This window comes from Geotrypetes seraphini, chromosome 2 (genome assembly GCF_902459505.1).
Source record: "Geotrypetes seraphini chromosome 2, aGeoSer1.1, whole genome shotgun sequence".
In the NCBI taxonomy this organism is placed as follows: domain Eukaryota; kingdom Metazoa; phylum Chordata; class Amphibia; order Gymnophiona; family Dermophiidae; genus Geotrypetes; species Geotrypetes seraphini.
In genome coordinates, this window is record NC_047085.1 from 60,292,586 (window position 1) to 60,313,022 (window position 20,437).

The 20,437-nt window shown below is 39.5% G+C and overlaps 1 protein-coding gene across 5 annotated transcripts in view; it reads right to left on the reverse strand.

Annotated features, from left to right (window-relative positions):
• Positions 1-20,437, reverse strand: part of ZFPM2 (zinc finger protein, FOG family member 2) — an 869,848-nt gene that overhangs the window by 245,975 nt on the left and 603,436 nt on the right. The window lies entirely within an intron of this gene.

Here is a 20,437-nt window from a genome sequence, read left to right on the forward strand (position 1 = left end):
TCTAGGGAAAAGAGCCCCAGTTTCTCTAATATTTCAGCATATGAAAGGTTTTCCATACCTTTTATCAATTGTGTCGCTCTTTTCTGAACTCTCTCGAGTATCGCCATATCCTTCTTAAGGTACGGCGACCAATATTGGACGCAGTACTCCAAAAGCGGGCGCATCATCGCCCGATACAATGGCAGGATAACTTCTTTCATTCTCGTTATACCTTTCTTGATAGTACCTAGCATTCTATGCGCTTTCTTAGAGGCCCCTGCGCACTGTGCCGACGGCTTCATTGTCTTGTCCACTATTACCCCCAAGTCCTTTTCTTGGGTACTTTCACCCATTACCAGCCCTCCCATCGTATAGTTGTACCTCAGGTTTCTGTTTCCTACATGCAAGACTTTACATTTCTCTACATTAAACTTCATCTGCCATCTCGTTGCCCACTCTCCTAGTTTGTTCAGGGCCCTTTGTAAATCTTCGCAGTCCTCTTTAGTCCTAACTCCACTAAATAGTTTGGTTTTGTCTGCAAATTTTATTATTTTGCACTTCGTACCTGTCTCTAGATCATTTTTAAATACATTGAACAGCAGCGGTCCAAGTACCGACCCCTACGGAACACAACTCGTGACCCTCCTCCAGTCCGAGTAGATGTTGAAACGAATAGGGGATAAAGGTGATCCCTGTGGGACTCCGCATAAAGGCTTCCAAGAAGATGACATGATGCTGTTCATATTAACAGTGATGAGCGAGATCGTAAGAATTTTGAAAACCAGTCTAAGACTGTGGAATCAATACCTATCTCAGAAAGTTGGTAAATCAAAATATCATGGTGAACAATGAATTGTAGCAAATATAATGAATTGTAGCAAAATTGCAAACTTATTGCACGCTTATAATTGCTGAACCTTAGAGATTAGTGAGATCAGTAGAGATTTGATACTGAGATTAGGTCTGAATCCATATTGGCAAGATAAAAGAATGGAAAATATCTCCAAATATGAGTAAAACTGAGCAGATATAATGGACTCTTAACATTTTAGTCAGCAGAGGAATATTCGCTATAGGTTGATAGCTAGATGGTGAGGATGGATCTAAGTCAGCTTTCTTCAATAGTGGGGACAGATCAGTGTGACCCATCTCTGCAGAAAAAAGACCTGATGATAAGGCAGAATTAATAAGTTTGGTAAGAGATGAAATGGCCTGAGTAGGAATTTTCTCATATAGATATGAAGGGAATGGATCCAGAGCACATTTGCAGGATCTTAATTTATGATATAGGTTTGCAACCTGGTCCTCAGATACAAATTCTAGCTTTTTTTAATGTTGCATAAGACCTGATACTATCCCTCCATGACTATCTATCAGCAGGAGATCTTGATTTTTCCATTTATGCTCCAGAGCTTGGCATTTCTGTTTCAGTTCTCTGTGATAAGGAAGATACCAGGGAGCCTTACAAGAGTAAGAAACAGTCTTAGTTGATAGAGGAGCCAGTGAAGAATAGGTGGACTCAGAAAGGTTTATCCATTTGTGCCAGTTGACTTCTGAGGCATCGGGCCTGAGGAAGAAAGCAAACTGTTTGAGAAATTGGGACCAAAATTGTTCAATAGTGATTTTCTTCCAGAAGGTAATAAGTTTGTGAGTACAAGATTGAGCCCCCAAAATGGGACATAAAAACAGGAAGACATGAGGCACCCAGAAAGTGATCAGACCATGGAACTTGTTCCCAACGAACATCCTCAACTAAAGTTTTATGATCGGTAAGATCAAGAAAGCTAATGATATTGAGAGAGTGCCCTTTTTCATGAGTTGGAGCGGATTTAAGAGGAGAAAAACCCAGAGGTGAGAAAACTGCTGAATTTGATAACATCCTTATTAGCGTTATCATCTAAATGAAGATTAATGTCACCAATAATCAATAGTCTCTGGAATTTTAGGAAAGCACTTGTTATGGTCTCAAATATTAGTTCAGAAGATTTATTCAAAGGAATTGGGAGATGATAAAATAACAGAATACCTAATGGGTGGCAGGAGAGCTCATCGTTAACAGTAGCTAGCATATATTCTAGCGATGCATCGCTATCTTTTTCAAGAAGCTGTACATCGAAAAATGATTTATAGAGAAATGCCAAACCACCTCTTTTCTGGCAGTATCTGGAAAAGAAAAGACCTCTATAGCCATGGGAACAGAGCTCATTTTGAGTAAATAAATCATCTTTTGCAATCCACGATTCAGTAATGTACAAGAAACCAGGATCAAGATCTCTTAGTAGGTCATTTAGGGCTCCTTTTACGAAACCATGTTAGCGGTTTAACGCACATAATAGCATGCGCTAAACTGCCAGCCGCGCTAGACGCTAATGCCAGCATTGAGCTGGTGTTAGTTCTAGCCGCATAGCGCAGGTTTAACGCATGCTAAAAAGCTGCGTGCGCTAAAACCGCTAACGTGGCTTTGTAAAAGGAGCCCTTAGTATTTGAACCTTGTTGCATACTGATCTGGCATTGCAATATATTTCAGAAGCTAGACTAGGTAAGTTAGTAATTGGTACAGGCTTTAGAGAGGAATAACTGACATCCCAGAAAGGTTTTTTAGAAGAATAATTTCTAGTATGCACCAATATGGGAATTCCGTTGAAGCCAAGTACCTTGGGGGGAGAGAGAATTTTCACAATGAGTGGGATTAAAACATAGAGAGAGTAAGAGAGAGAGAAGCCAGAGAGTTAACTTCATGGTGAAAATTAACAGAAATCACAGTCTAACAGCTAATGGGTGGAGAGAATTATAGAACTGACTGAGCTAAAATAGCTTGGCGCTGCACGTAAGAGACAGGGCGGAGCAAGCTGAAATGTCAGCTAGTGTGTAGTCAGCTGAAAAGCTTGGCACCGAGTTTTTAAAAAAAGCTTGGTGCCACACGTAAGGGACAGGGCGGAGTAAGCTCCCATGCCGGAGTAAGATAAGATGTCAGCTGGAAAGTATGGCGCTGAGCTTTTAAAAAAGCTTGATGCTGCAACGCAAGAGACAGGGTGGAACAAGCTCCCACGCCGAAGTAAGATGAAATGTCAGCGGTGAAGCTTCCCCTCACTGTGCTAGAGAGAAGATGGCCAGGTGCTGGATCTGAGCCCTTTAAAGGGCAGGAAGGCAAAATGGTTGCCGGAGGAGGAAGTGGGCGGGGCTTCCCACCAAAGTAAAAATGAGCAGGCTTTTCTTGGTGCAGTTTGGGGGATGACTGGCTTCCCTTCCCCTCACTGTGCTGGAGAGAAGATGGCTGGATCCTCTGTGAAGTTTAGCCTCCTCCTCCCCTTCCTCGGTTTCAGTAAGAACGCATTTGAAAATAATTTAAATGAACATTAAATTGCAATTAAAACTCTATCAGCAACCAATGTAGCTCCTTCAGAATAAAGGTAGTGTGAGTTTCTCCTCTTGAACCTATGACGAGCCTGGCTGTCATATTCTGAAAGAGACGTAAACATTTTCATTGAATAAATGGAAGAACATAGATACATTTGAACAAGGACCCCTCTGTACTGGGAAAAAAATGCATGAGTATCTTTCTCAGATTAAAACTACAAGATATGTTCATGGAATTCACAAAATTGTTTGAAATAAAGACTTTTCTTTCTCTTAAAATTCTATCTTTGGCCATCGGTTCCTGATAAGAGAGGACCGTGGTAATCATGACAGAAAATAAATAAAGCAACCAGTTCTTCTAATGATTTATGGCCAATGGTTCCAGTTTCAATTGCCTAATGTAGTCCTTTCTGCAGAGGGAAGATAGAGTACAGTATATCTAAACAAACTTTGTATTTTAAACAAAGTAGCGGACCTGGATTATATAAACTGCTTTAAAAATGTCTTTTTGAGAACTCAGTCCATACACTGATTTTTGCTAAATAGACTTTTTTGTTTTATTTTTATATTTGTTTGAAAAGAAAACAGATGGGCAAGGTTAATTTTGCAAAATAAACGTGTGGTTTAGGAGTGCTCACTGATTTAAGTTTTCCATTGTGTTGGCTTTTTTCTCCTTTCATTTATGTAAAATTTAAAATAAAACAATAAGGAAATGCACATTCTGGATGCTAAAAATAATAACCTCCAAGCTTATGATCCTCACTGGACTTCCCATTCGTCTTATCCCACTCAACCTTCCTTTTTTCCCTCACACATTCTTCTGGCAAACTCTACAAGCTTCCATAATAACAGAAGAGAAGTATTCATTTAGTGTGTTTGCTTTTTCCTCATCACTCTCCACATATCAGTTCATAACATCCTTTAGTTTCACAATTCCATTTTTCATCTTCATCCTTTCATATATCTAAAAAATAATTTGTCTCTCATTTTTTACATTTTCTCCTCCGCTTGCGTTTTTGCCAGATGTGTCTCTCTCTTGGCTTCTTTCAGTTTCACCTGGTAATCCTTTCTGTACTCTTCCTTTTGGGTTTTTTTATATTTCAGGAACATCAACTCTTTTGTTTTTATTTTCCCCAGCACTAGTTTGGAGAGAACCATATCGGTTTCCTTTTACTCTTGTTTTTATTTATTTTCTTCACATAAAGATCATTAGCTGTTTTTATTGCTCCTTTCAGCTTAAACCACTGTTTATCCACTTCTCTGTCCTCTCATCCTTTCTTTAGGTACTCTCCCATTTTACTAATGTCTGTATGTTTGATGATTGCTACTTCCCAGGTGGACACCCACTCGAACATTAGAGATACTCTCCCCATTTGTGAGGATCAGATCCAATATCACTTTTTCCCTCGTGGGTTCTGTCAAAATTTGTCTTGAAAGGCATCCACAATCTCCCTACTTTTTTTCGATTCTGCAGATGGAACTTTACAGTCCACATCCGGCAGGTTGAAATCACCCAACAGCAGTACCTCCTCTTTCTTTCCAAATTTTTGGATATCTGCAATCAGATCTTTATCAATTTGCTGTGATTGAGTCAGTTACACCCATGTAGATAAAAGTTCCATCTTCTCATTTTAGAGTGATCTATATCACTTCTACCTTGCATTTCAGTCACAAGAGGGATCTAAGGCAACTGGGCCAATTCCAGTTGGCCCAAGCGACTAAGGCCCCTCCTATGGAGGGGCCTTAGGCACCTGGCCCAATCAGGCCCCAGGCCCACCATTCAGGGAATGGCGGGCCTGCCTGCCAAAAGGGCTTGGGACCTGTCTGTCCGACCAACCTTAAAGTTTCATCGTTTCATAGTTTATTTGAATTTTGATTAAACGCTTCTCCAGAGGTACAAAGCGTTGTACATAGTAATTTAAAATAGATAGGAGACGAACATATTAAGTAATTAAACATAGACCAACAAAACAAACATACTTATGACATGAAAACATTGGGAAAAAAGGAAAGGACTACAGTTTATTACAAAAGAATACATAAAAGGAAAATACAATAGGGAAGGGAGACAAATTAAGTAATGCTGAAGTAAATACATATGTAAGAAATCAATTATAGGCATCTTTAAAGAGAAAGCATTTTAGGCTACTTTTAAATTTCTGCAAGTTTTGTTCGGCTCTGAGGTATAGAGGGAGAGAGTTCCAAATTAATGGGGCAGTGACTGAGAAAATGAGAGTATGTTGGGGGGGAGGGTGACAGGGTTTGGGGGCTAGGGGGGGCATTCGGGGGGTGATCGGGAGGTGCACCATGGGCAGGAGGGCCTGGGATCCCTCCTGCCTGTATTTGAGGGGGGTGGGGGTCATTTTCCAGCAGGAGGGTTGGGCTCCCTCCTGCCGGTATCATCGGGAGGGTTAGGGTGCCAGCAGGAGAGATTGGGCATCTCTCCTGCCGTGATCATTGCAGTGGGCAGGTTGCCTGGGCTGCTGAGCTGATTGCAGCAGCCATGATCAGCTCAGTGGCCTCTCTTCGGAATTTATACCTGTTTTGACTTGAGATGAGAATTAGGTATTTAGGTAGTGTAAGCATAGGGAAAGATGGGCTGCTGGGAGGGGCTACTGGGAGGGTAGGAGGGTCTAGGAAACCAGAGATCTGTGAGAGCTATGAAACCTATCTCAAATGTAATTTTCTATTAAAAACCTTTCTATAATTCTGTTTGTAATAGATCCTGCCTCCTGCAAGACGTGAGGGATGGGGAGATGGAGGCTAGCAATAAATAAAGTTCCTGCCCAATAAACCAGCTGCAAGACTTAATCTGATACCTATCCAAGCTTTGGCAATGGAAAATAAACCTTACAGAGCTAATCTACAGTTCTAAAAAACAAGTTAGGAAAATTTAGAAAAATTAGCAGCACAAAAGGCTAGATTCAGTATGGAAAGGCTAGAGTCAGTTTTAAAAAGCTATCTCTTCTATCAGAGTTAGTCAGAAAGGAAGAGAGAGCTTTTTTTGTTTATGGTTTTTTTTTGGGGGGGGCGGAGGAAGAGATTTAGGTTTGAAAACAAAGCAGTACACCACAATATAGAAATACAGTCAGCACAGTTTAACTAAGTAATTAAAATATTAGAGAATAGATACCAAGCAGGAAACCTTGTAAACAGAGAGATTACAATTAAAAACAAAATCAAAAAACACTTATCAGAGTTGTGGTTCAGGTCTTTCAATGAGGGCATTGCAGTAGTCTAGTAGTGACAATATCGTTGACTTGCAAGACCTTGGTTGAATATCAAGTTAAAATTTAATAAAATGTTTTGCTTGTCTTGCAAACCAAGTTACTAGCAATCCAAGGTTTTACTGTATATGGGTTTTTTAGGGTTTCCACCAACCCTATGAAAGTATGGTGACTTGTGGCGGTATAGAAGAATAAAGTTATTATTATTATTATTATTATATCCAACACTCTTTTTAAACTTCCACATTTCATGCAATCAGCTGCCCCAGACCTGCCAGTGTACGCTTTTAACAGATGTGGTTCAATGCTACTGGCATCTCCAGACCTGCAGATAATTTGGAGCATTTAAGATCGGTGCTTCATTTTGTGCATCACTGGCAATGTCTGGACATCGCCTTGAGTGCTCATTTTAATATTAATGACCTTGTTGTACTACATTTCCATACTATTCTCAGAAGCTGCTACGGGGCATGGAAAAGACCACCCAGAGCCATTTTGTGCATCAGAAGCTAAAATGTTTGTACGCTAAATTGATTTTATAACAGAATGTTATATCTTTCCTATTATTATTGGTATTCCTTTTCATATGTTCTTTTTAGATTTTGTAATGCTGCTTTGACCTTTTGCATTAAGCAGGATATAAAATGTACACTAAACATAAACCAGTTAGAATTGGTTTAGTGATGAACATTAAAGGCACAGTAAGTTTTGAGAATCAAGTCCTCTGCGCACACTTTTCCAACTCCACTCTGGTGATAGCACTTCCTTCTTTCCCCTGCCCATTACATTTGGTAGAATTCCAGGCACACCAGAGCCAAGATGACTATGAGGCAGTATTCGGAGAACCTGCTCCATGAAGCTAAGTGTAACTTCAAGCTCTGAGGAGTCCATGCAGTCTCAATCCACAGGCATGGCTCCAAGCAATCCATCTGAGATTTCCAGTGGTATTGAGGACTGATAGATGAAGGTATCCATCGGTCCAGATACAACCAAAATAATTAAGGAAATGGAAGGACTCTCATAAGAGGAAAACCTAAAGAGGTTAGGATTCTTCATATTGGAGAATAGACAGCCAAGGGAATATATGATAGAGGTCTTTAAAATCCTTAATAGAGGAGAATGGGTAAATGTGAATCGATTCCTTACTCTTTCAAAAAGTACAAAGACTAGAAGATACCCCGTGAAGTTACATAGTAGCACATTTATAATAAGAGAAAATATTTTTTCACTCAACATATGTAGTGTTGATGTCTGTTGCTTGACTTTCTGCTTATATCCCATCAGAGAAAAAACATATATAGATCTACTGATCTTGCCTTATTCTAATTCATTTTTGATCAGTTCTTCATATAGTAGATCACAATATTTTGATTCTCATTTAATGGAGCTTGGTTTAAAATATATTGTGTTATCCTTTTTTTAAAAAAATATCTTTTACACAATGAAACTCAAGAAGTTGCATTAGAGCAGGGATGGGCAAACACGGTCCTCAAGGGCCACAAGACTTCCACTATATATAGATCAGTATGCATGCACAGAAAAATTCTATAACCGGTGCTAAAACTTAGGGCAGGTAGCTACCCTACCAGCACCTAAGTTAGTTGGCAAATGCCATTAGAAACGGTGAAGAACCCTGATATTCAAACACCTACCGGTGCCTAAAAAAGGCACCAGAATCACGCCTCTGTAGGCACTTTCTGGCACCTAATGCCACTATGGGTTTGGCTAATGCCGTAAGTAGCATTAGCTGCCAGAAAGCACCTACATAGGCATGATTCATGGCATAGATAGGCACTGGAAATGTAGGCCTTTAAAACCCAGAGGCGCAATTCTGTGTACGGCACCATCACATGATTGACATACGATCGATAGCTGTTTATTAGGTAGCCACCGATAGTGGCACAGTATACAGATTCTGGGCCTCATTGTTTTCATTGTATGCTAAGAAACCTCATGCATATTCATTATGGAAATCTTGAAGCCCCTTGAGAACCATGGTTGCCCACCCCTGTATTAGGGGATTGTTTCTTTTCCCCCTGTTATGAAGAAGGTGCTTTTTGAGGCTCCCTTGGATGCATTTTTCTCCTCAATTTCTATTTAAGACCATTGTGGGATATTACCAGACATCATGGTTTTAAATTTACTTCTTTTTTTTTTAACCAATGATAGTCAGACTTCTGTTACTCTGACTTCCTCATGAAGCGAATCTCTTTCAACTGAAAAGGGATGTGAAAGGGGATAAACTCATAACTAGCCTCAGAAAATACTTTTTCATGGAAAGGTTGAGGAATGTGTGGAAAGGCCTCCCTGTGGAGGTTGTGGAGATAAAGACTGAGACAAGTAGATTTAATCTCTATGGGAAAGGAAGGGACAGTAGAAGGCATAGATAGGCAGAGTAGATAGGCCATATGGCATTTATCTGCTTTCATGTTTCTATGAATTGTGTTATCAATGCAATTAAAACATGCCTCTTAGCTGTTTTTGAGTTATGACTAAGTTTATGTTTAACCAAGATAAGACAGAATATTTGTATTTTCCTCAGACATTATCTCCATCCATCCCTTTCCAGATGTGCTTAGACTGATTATCAAGGACATATCTCCTGCACTAAGCATGCATGTAATCTGGGAATTATTATTTTTATAGGTCTCCCATTTACCATGCAAATAACTGAGATGCAAAGTCTATTTTTATCTTTTAATACTTCTTAGCTTACAGTGTGTATTTATGCAGCCTCTACTCTACTGTAAGGCTGGCACCATTGGAATACAGGGCCAAGTTTAAGAAGTGAGAGGATTGAGGATGAGATCCAGGATGTTCTCCATTATAGACCCATCCTGGTTAAACACTCAAAGAAATGGAATTAGAAAATAATGAAAAGGAGTTTTTAAAAGAATGCAAAAATTACTGGGTGTTTCCTGACTGACGATGAGTGTCTTGTTTGAGATATTGTTTGTTTGTTTTTTTATTTTATGAGTGTGACTCCAGTCAGCTGGAAGTATTTGAGCTGTGTAGAGATGTGCCCAATTACATTGGTAAGTTAGTGAGTCAATGTTATATGCTTTAGTTTGGGTTCAACTGTTTTACGCACTTGTGTTTGTGATGTCAGGTAAGTATATACCGAAAAAAAAATAACTTTTATTTTAAGCACTGTTCTTTTCTAAGAGTTTTACAATGGGAATGGGTAGGATGGGAAGGAAAAGACAGCTGGATGAGGACAGGTGTCAAGATGTAGTGCCAGTTGTTTTTCTGTCAGCTTGAACTCATTGTATCTCTTTCAAAGTATTTGATCATCTTAATTTAAAATGTTTTGCATTATTATATACACCTACCGCCCCCATTAAGTATCCTGGCAGTGAGGTTATTAAGAGAGTGATCTTTCACTGAAATAATGTCCACCTACTCATCTATCATTCTGATTTCTGTAATACATTATGTTGCTGAAAAATCATTTTTCTCCATAATTCACGGATATAGTACCTTTCTTTACATTTTTGCTTTACACTAAATCACGTGTCCTACATTCAAAGAGGAGCAGTATAATAATAAGTACAGGCAACAGAAGATCCAGTGTATCCTGTGGTATTCCTCCCTGACCTGATAAAGGGATGATAGCTCTAGAAAGCTATTAAGTTGGCCTAATACACAGATATGATCTATAGATCATTTGTTGATTCTTTATTTTTATATATATGATTGGACAAACCTGGCAAACCTTATACTTACAAGTGCCATTGTTCAGGTCTGAATCAGGCCTTGTATCCCATGTACTGACTAAACATATCTTTACTGTAAACCGTTTGTATCCCATGCACTGTCAAAATGTATCTTTATTGTAAACCGCTTCAAACTTCACGGTATAGCGGTATATAAGAAATAAAATTATTATTATTATTATACTACTACGGGAACTCCCTACAGCTATTTCCTAATGGCGATCTGCACGGGGCAGAAGTGTAGGAAGATCGCTCCTGCCCCGAAAGCCCGCTAGACCACCAGGTAAGGCCGGGATGCCGGGAGGAAGACTTAACGATGTTTTTTTTTTCTTTTTTCCCCCTCCCAAAAAAATCACGAATATGTGAAATCGCGATTACCAAAACCGCGAATGGGGAGGGGGAAAAGTATATATCATCTAATTCATTGCTTTGTGATTAAGGATACACCCTCTGTTTTACAAAAGTGTGTTAAACCTTTTAGTGTGCACTAAGGGCTCCTTTTACAAAGGTGCGCCAGCCACTACCGCCTCCTTTTATGCAGGCAGTAGTTTATTGGCTAGTGCGCTCTATAGCGTGCGCTAATCTTGTGCGTGCCCTAAAAACACTAGCGTAGCTTCATAAAAGGAGCCCTAAATATACGTGCGTGCTAACCGCTAACATGTCCATAGACTAACATGCACGCATTAGCGATTAGCGTGTGGTTAGTGTGCGCTAATATTTAGCATGCGCTAAAATGCTTAGCGTGCCTTTGTAAAAGGACCCCAAAATTCAAACCAGTGGTTGCCATGGAGCCCATGATACAGTATGGTGATAGAAAAAAGCTGTACTTGAATTTTCAGTGCCCTCTTATACAGACTTCTTGATATTGTGATACTCTCAGGCTTCTCAGTTAAGTTCTATTAAGTAACTTTTTGTGGGATAGCATTCCAAGGTTATAATGATTAAATAAGTTTTGGGGGGTTGATCAAATAAAAGCCCTTGTTATACACAGTAGACAAAACCATACATTTTAAATTACCTTGTTATCAATGATAAAGGTATTTACATTTCATGTAGAATTTGAGATTTAGTTGACCTTCACTACAAAAGGCCACCAGGTTTGCTTGGGGTTTTTTTTTTTTTGTTTGTTTTAACTAATAATTCTATGGAGGTTTGTACATCTAAAATGGTTGTTGCTTTTGAAATATACCATGATAATGCAAAATAAAATCTGGCGTTTTGTCTATCCCCTTTCCAAATGAATTATTGCGTATATTATAGTACCTTTCAAAGGCCCTTCTTTACTAAGGCAAAGTAGAGGTTTCCATCGTTGCCAGAAGCGCTAAATGCTTCAATGCTCATAGGAATTCTATGAGCATCAGAGCAATGTTAGAGTATTTAGCTCTCTGGGTCTGGTAGAAACCTCTACCATGGCTGAGTAATAGGGGGAGGGTTATACTTTTTAAACAGTATGTACTAATTACCATTATTCCTCATCCCCCCCCCCCCAGTTTTACTAAACCACAGAAGCGGTTAGCGCAGAACGGCGTGATGAATGCTCTGCGCTGCTCCCGACACTCATTCAGCGCACCGGCCTGGCTAAAAACCACTCCCATGGTTTTGTAAAAGGGGGGTGGGTTATCAGGTGCTAGCTAGAAAGAATTAATTGCTATTTGTATATTGTAATACAGCCTTTTCCGATGATAGCAGTGTGCACTTTTTAAAATAAGCATAGACAAGGTTAACTTTTTTTCATCAGGTTTTGACTATGTTTTTTTCCTCTTATTTGATCAAGATAGGACTCAGAATGGTCAAAATCTCTTTTCTTAAAAAAAAAAAAGGTTTGGTTATAGATATCCATTAGTTTAAAAAACGCAGACAATTTAAAATCTATCCATTAACCTCTAACACAGGTGTTAAAACAGATTTATTACAATAGGATAGCAACACCATTTGGATAATTGATACCAGGCATATTTCAAAACAGAAACACTACCTTGAATGAATACAGAAATATGCCAACTTTTTTTCCATATTAAAATGGAAATGTGTAAAAGTCTGAGACAACTTAAAAGAAAGTAACTTTTTCCAATTAAAGCCTTGTTAAGCTTAGGAAAGAATCCCTAAGAACATAAGAATAACCTTACTGGGTTTATCAAGTTCAGGAGCCTGTTCTCACAGTGGCCAATCTAGGTCACTAGTACCTGACCAAAACCCAAGGAGTAGCAACGTTCCATGATACCGATCCAGGGCAAGCACTGGCTTCCCCCATGTCTTTCTCAATAACAGATTATGGACTTTTCCTCCGGGAAATTGTCCAAATCTTTCTTAAAACCAGCTACGCTATCTGCTCTTACCGATGACATACAACCGATGACATACACTAATTCATTCAATAAATCTTGATAACCCGGACGACATCACTACTATCAATCAAAAGTTAGAGAAAATTAGTTCCTGGCTCATTCAAACATGCTATCGCTCAATGTAAACAAAATTAAATCCATGGTTTTCCAAATTAAGAAAGGCTCAACATTATTCTTGACTATTGAATTTAGGTCTACTCCTGTTCAGTCCATAAGAACCATTAAACTTCTGGGAATCACCTTTGATGAGAAGCTTACTTTTCATGACCACATCAGTTCTGTCATATGGAAATGTTTCTATTGTCTCTGGATGATTCGTTCTCTTGCTAAACTACTAGACCATTCTTCCCTTAATACCCTCATGCATTCCCTAGTTATCTCTTGTCTGGACTATGGTAATGCCCTATATAAAGGAATTACAAAGAAAGAAGTCAGGTCAAATAGTCCAAAATACCGCAGTAAAAATTATTTTCAACTCAAAGATATTCGACCACGTCACTCGTTTTCTGACCAAAGCATACTGGCTTCCTATTGAACACCACTTCACTTACAAAATCATACTGTTGACATTAAAAATGAGAAACACAGGACAGCCTGAATTTATTAATTGACTTTTGATTCCTCATTCATCCCAGTGCTCTCTTCGATCATCTAACCAAAATCTGTTAGCAATCCCCTCCTTAAGACATATTAACACCATGAGAAATAGCATTTTTTCCATTACAGCCCCCTCTGATCCTAATTATTTAAGAGAGATCACAACACTGGATAATTTTAAGTCTAGCCTCAAAATATTTCTTTTTAAAGATATGCCTTCGCTCTATAATCGTCCTTTTAAGGATGTTCTTATTTAAAATTAGTCCAGCCCTTCTGGTTCACCCAGCCATTGTGGCTGAAACTTTCAGTTCCCTTCCACTCTGTTTTTCCCCTTAATAATTCTTTCTTATCTAATCAATTTTAGTTCTTCCCCATTTCTTCTTGTGTCAGCCTGTTAAGGTTAATTTTTAGTAAGTCCGGTGTGTCAGTTCCGGTTGTTTTGATGTTTTGTTTTATTGCTTTTTATGTGGACTTATTTTTGTTTAATTCTTATGTAAAGCTGATTTCAATTTTGAAACGGCGGGATATCAAATTTTTAATAAACTTGGAACGTGCTCCAGAGCTTAACTATTCTCTGAGTGAAAAATTATTTCCTCCTATTGGTTGTAACAGTATTTCCCTGTAACTTCATCGAGTGTCCACTTGTCTGTGTAATTTTTGACAGAGTGAAAAATTGATCCACTTGTACCCGTTCTACTCTACTCAGGATTTTGTAGACTTCAATCATATCTCCCCTCAGCCATCTCTTTTCCAAGCTGGAGAGCCCTAACCTTTTTAGTTTTTCTTTATATGAAAGAAGGTTCATCCCCTTTATCATCTTTGTTACTCTTCTTTGAACTTTTTCTAGTTCTGCTATATCTTTCTTGAGATAAGGAGACCAGAATTAAATACAATACTCCTGGTGATGTTGCACCATGGAGTGATACAGAGGCATTATTACATTCTTAGTCTTGTTAACCATCTCTTTTTTAATAATTCCTAGCATCTTATTTGCTTTTTTTGGCCGCCGCCAAATATGTTCTCGTTGTATTGTCTTTGGTAGTAGCATTCGAAGTTCAGTATATTCTGATGGAAGCATTCACCTTGCTCCTCTGAGTATGCTCCCATATTCTCCTTGAATGTTTCAAGATGAGGATCAAGGACATGGACTTTGAAAGATATTCTACAGCCAATTTTACTGTAATTCTTCTCCAGATTTTTAACTAACTCCACGTAGTTTTAAGCCTTGTGATTGCCCAGGAAGCCCCAAACCTCTGTGATAAAGCTGTTCCAAGCCACTTTCTCCTTCCTAGTTAGCTTCTTGGGAAATTCCTTACACTCCAGGATCTTCTTTATTTGTGGTCTGATGACTTTTGCCTCAGCCACATAAGGGAAGATGTCTTGAAGGTCCTAGAAGGCTGCCAACTCTTTATCTAGAACTTTGACAAATTGTTTGTTTAGGCCTAATTTTATGTGCAGAGATGACATTAGCACCTTCCGGGGCTCCACTAGTAGTTCCAATGTAATGTTGTTTCTCCCCACAGAGAAATCGGTCTACTGACTTTGGTAGTGTGTCTTTGTGTCCCTGCTGTCCCAAAGGCAGAGATAGCAGGGAAACTTGATAAAGCTGCCTTGGAGACCCATTAGGAAAGCCAATATTTTGAAGTCTCTGATGACCTCCCAGTCATGTGCATTATACTCAAGATGCCTAGTAAGGTTTGATGCTGTTGTAATTCTCTTTGAGGTGAACTGAGTGAACCAGTGGAAAAGATGGGTACATGTTCCCATTATGAAGCAGCACAGGTTTGATGCTCCTGGATGAGCTGTCAATGAAGAGACACCACTCTTTGAGTTACAGGCAATTCCAATTGCCTCAAACAGACTGGTCACATTGTGGCAGAAGCAGAGCCCATCTTGATGGGTAAAGAAGATGGAAAAAGCTTGGTGACGCTTCCTCTGACCTGTGACTTGCACACTTTTAACCAACAAGTTCCACTGCTTGAGCCTGGATATCAAAATCTTGGCATTGGACTTGGTGAGACCAAGAACTCTGATCAAGTCATTGAGGTCATTTCTCTCACGAGCTGCACCACTGATATTGTAAATTGGATCTTAAGCGTTTCCCTCAATTTCTGACCTGCTACTCTCTGGGGGAGTGGTTATGGGGAGCTCAGGGCAATGGATGAAGGAATGTCCTGATATGTGATTACAGATGAATGCTTGCCAGTTTGACATTTGGAAGGGTCTACCATTCAGAAGTAGCAGTTGCTTGAGTGGTCAGTAAGTTCCTGCCAAATTCTTGGGATAACAAATTTCATGGCTTTCTTTTCCCCTCTGTACCATCCTGTAGAAGAATAAAATGAAATTGTGGTAATGAAAACAATAATTTACTTCACCTATGACTAATGTGTATGAGATTCTCACAACATATTTCATATATGATATATTTGCAAATAATTTTGAAAATTTTGAAAATGTAAATATTTTTTAAAATTAAAAATTCCAAGAAATGTTATAGCAGATAATTCAGCCATCCTAGTGAGAAACAAAATTGTCTTACCTTACATAGTTTTTTTTTACATGGTTTTGCATGTGAAGTGAGGTGCCCAAGGTTTGTCTTGATTCCCAACAGGCATGCTGAAATAAGCCTTGTAGGCAGATACTTCAGTGCAGTACTTTTCCCCTCTTGTCTTGATGAATTAGCTGCAAACATAGCAAAATGAACCTGCCAGATGTTTATGCCTTAGTAAAAGGGACCCTAAGTTTTCCTAGCTAGAATCAATTTGGAATGTTCTGCAAAAAAAGGTAAATTTCAAAATATCAATGTCCTTGTCACAAAAGCAAAATTTGAGGTAAATGATAGCCATTTTTTAAACTTTTGTGTCAAAGGCAATTAAGAAAGAACACTTATTACCTAGAAACAACAACAACAAAATACATTTGTTGCATAGTGTAATCTGTAAGTACCTTTGGAAAAAGTGATAACATATGAATAAGATTAACCAAAAGCATTATTAAATAAGAATGGTTTTAGATCACTTTTGAATTTATATAGGGAAGAATCCATATGGAGGTATGAAGGAAGAACATTTCAAAGAGTAGGTGCAGTGACTGAGAAAATGGTGTGTCATGTGGTGTCATATGCTATGGGGCTCATAATCAAACAGAATAAATGTCCAAAACACATCCTAAATCGGGCACTTGTACATCCTAATCACCAGGATGTCCAAGTTTTGATAATCAAAACCGCCTTTCTGGATGTCTAGTGAGGTGTACCAGCTACTGTGAGCCAAATTCCATAAACGGCGTCTCAATTGTAGGCGGCAGTAGGCGTCCTACCGCTGTCTAACTGGCCAATTGGGATGCACATTATAAAAAACAACAACACACCCCAAGACAGGCCGCCTAAGCTGTAGGTGTCTGTTGCTAGACATCTCCCTAGGGCCATGATAGGTGCCTGAAATGTAGGCCAACAAAATGCTGGTCTACATTTCAAATAGACGTGGCTGCTGAGTCAATTGCAGCAAGGGAATCTCCCTGCCATGATCCGTTTAGCGGCCTGGGAACCCATCCCCTCCCCTGTGAAGTTAGTCAGAAGGAAGGATGACCACTTCCTCCTGCTGGAACCCCCGAAGGCCCCCCCCCCCAACTGTCTGTGACAGGAGGCATGCCCAATTCCTCTTGTCACAATGGTGAACCCTCCTGACACAGTCCAAGGCAGGAGGGATGCCCACTCCCTCCTGCCGCTGTCCCCAGTACTTCCCGAACTCCACCAAACACTCCCTGACTCCAAAGCAAATGGATAAGGTGGCCCTGGATACACAGTTATGAGCACTGAAAGAAGGAAGTGTAACCAGAGACTGGGAAAGATGGTTTGAAAACCAAAATCACCAGGCAACAAAGGTAGGGGAAATGATTTTATTTTCAATTTAGTGATTGAATTGCCAATTTTGAGAAATTACATCTACTGTCTATATTTTTCACTGTTTAGGAATGTAACTTTTCAAAACGGGACCAAAGCCCCGTGCACAGGGAGCTAGAAAAAGAACAAAACAGTTCAAACAAGGCTCTTGTTTCGCCGAACAACGGCTGCGTCAGGGCAATCACATTCTCTCCTGCTCCGTCCACAGTGGTGGCTTTGGTCCCGTTTTGAAAAGTTACATTTTGAAACGTGTGGAGTTTTTTTGCCTATGATACAGAGCAGGACTGGCTTAAGAACTCATTGGTTTGCCGTCCATATATTGTTGATAAGTTGAGGCTTTTTCTCCACCTATTATAAATGTACTTTCATGGGGTATCTCCACCACTAGGCTAATAAAAATTTTTTTGCTGATTGTGTTTATATTTTGTTATTGCGATTTGGATTCTTGAGAGACATTTAAATATCTACATGGCTAAAATGTGCATGAGTGGAGTCTCTTTCATTTGAAAGGAAGCTCTGGAATGAGACGGCATAGGATGAAGCTCCGGCGTAATCTAAAGAAATACTTTTATACAGAAAGGGCGGTAAATGCATTGAACAGTCTCTCGGAAGAGGTGGTAGAGACAGAGATTGTGCCTGAATTCAAGAAAGCATAGGATAGGCACATGGGATATCTTAAAGACAGGAAGAGATAATGGTTACTACAGATGGGCAGACTGGATGGGCCATTTGGCCTTTATCTACTATCATGTTTCTATGTTTTCAGTCAACTATGCGGCACAGTGTCAAAAGCTTTGCTAAAGTCCAATTATACTACATCTAGTGTCCCTCCCATATCAAGTTTCAAGTTTTATTTAAATTTGATAAATTGTTTATATATAATTTACTAAGCAAGTTACAATAAAATATAAAATAAACATACAATTTAACGTACAGCTTAAAATGGGTTAAAATGGGACAGACATATAGACAAACTTGAATACATAAGGAAAAAAGGGAGAAAGTTACAAAGTTAATGTTTTTCATTTTAAAAAAGAAAAGAAGAAGCCATGAATGGAAGGTACATGAGGAAAGGTAAAATTTTATTTATTTATTTTTTTATATAAATGGTGTTTGGTACGGTAAGTCATTTAAAGATTAAAAGCGTCTCTAAAAAGAAAAAAAACATGCTGCCTCAGGTCCTGCAGTCCATTAAATTCTAGATATCTCATTATCCTCTGCTTAAGACATGTTTCCATTGGTCCAGTAGGATTTAGGTGGGTTTTGGAGGGCTCACCATACACTATAAGGAGATTAAGATGAGATATATACCTGGACTTTTTTATGTGAAGGTCATTGCAGTGTTCCCTAGGGTGCTCCACTCCTCTGCTGGGATATCTTTGTAGCCAGTCTTCTAAAAATGCTGGACCCTCCTAAATCCCAATGGCTTGTTTTGTACGTTTTTCTTCTGGATATACTGTATATATATATATATATTTTTTTTTTTTATGTGGTTCAAAAGATAGTCTATTATTGAGACAGACATGGGGGAAGTCAGTGTTTGCCCTGGATCAGTAGCATAGAATGTTGCTACTATTTGGGTTTTTGTCGGGTAGTGGTGACCTGGATTGGTCACCGTGAGGATGGGCTACTGGGCTAGATGGACCACTGGTCTGACCCAGTAAGACTATGCTTAGGCACTGAGGATAAGCACATCTCAGAAAAGAAGATCTGAAACAAAAAGATTAATGTTTTTCTGTTTCAAAAATGGTCATGCTCGCTACTGGAATTTTTGGGCATTTTGCAAAATGTTCAAACTCTGATTTGGACATCATATGGAAAATGCCCTTCTATATGTCTTAACTTTGTTCGCTTTCTTCAATTCAACCTGCCTTTTCCCCTCCCATTCCCTTTACCAAATTCTCCCTCTCTTTTTTTTTTAATATCTCATCTCATTCCTCTTGCTCCCCTGAGTAACACTCCATAAGACATTATGAGGTCCTATTACTAAGCTGTGGTAGGTTCTAATGCATGCTTAATACAGTTTAAAATGGTGTACCATAGGGCATGCTCAGGTGTCCTGTGTCAAATGCCACTTTAGCGTGCACTAGTTCACATGCTATAAATATTTTTCAATTATTTTGTTAGGGGGCTTGTGAAGGTATAATCCTGCACTAATCAACACAGCTGAATTACCACATCCTAATTGGTTAGCACAAGTCAAGATTATCGCATGAGCTCTTAGGCCCAAATTCTATAAAAGACACTGTAAAATTCAGACTTACTAAACTCAGCCTTGCAGTGATGTAGCGAGGGTACAAGGTGCCCGGGTGGTGGTGTGCTCCCCCCTCTCCATCCCTGCCTCCAATGCCACACTTGCACCCTCCCTTCCCCCCATATTTCTTTAAATCTTCACCAGCATGACTGGCTTCTCTGGCTGCTGCTCGTACCAGTGTTGGCTTTCCCTCTGATGTCACTTCCTGGCCCCTTGACCAGATATGATTTCAGAGGGGAGCCAGGCCGGCGCGAGCATAGGCCAGAGAAGTTGTTCCTGATTTTAAGAAAGGTTTGGACAAGTTCCTGGAGGAAAAGTCCATAGTCTGTTATTGAGAAAGACACGGGGAAGCCCTGCTTGCTATGGATCAGTAGTATGGAATATTGCTACACCTTGGGTTTTAGCCAGGTCCTAGTGACCTGGATTAGCCACCGTGAGAATGGGCTACTGGGCTTGATGATCATTGGTCTGACCCAATAAGGCTATTCTTATATTCTTATGTTTGCACTGGCAAAGATTTAAAGAGGTACTGGGGGTGGGGGGGGATGGTTCGAGCCTGGTGTTGAGGGAGGGATGCGGTGTGGTGCTGGCGCCTCCACCAAGACTGTGCCCATGGTGGTCCATCCCACACCCCCTCCTTACTATGCCACTGCAGTCATGCGGTCAGAGCAAGACAATAATACTGAGGATTGTCGCTAACCTACTGGATGACATGAATAAGCACTAGTCTGCCACTACAGTTAGGTAACGAGTACCAACACAGGGGTAAGATGTGTCTTAATCCATCTCATGCTCTACATACTTCAAGTGACTTTCTAAACAGATTTTCCCTTCTTAAATAGTGTAAAGCATAAAGTTTTAAGGCTGTACTTTAAAAACTTAAAATAGGCCTTTCTCTTGTTGTAGCAAAATAATTGTACTTCATGATAGTGTTTGCACTTCATAGACATTGAAAGCATATGCAATTTAACAGCAGGCCTCAATCCTTTAATAAGCTGTCTTTAAAATACCTTACATGGATTACCTATCTGTAAATCTGCTTCCTATGCAGAATGTGACAG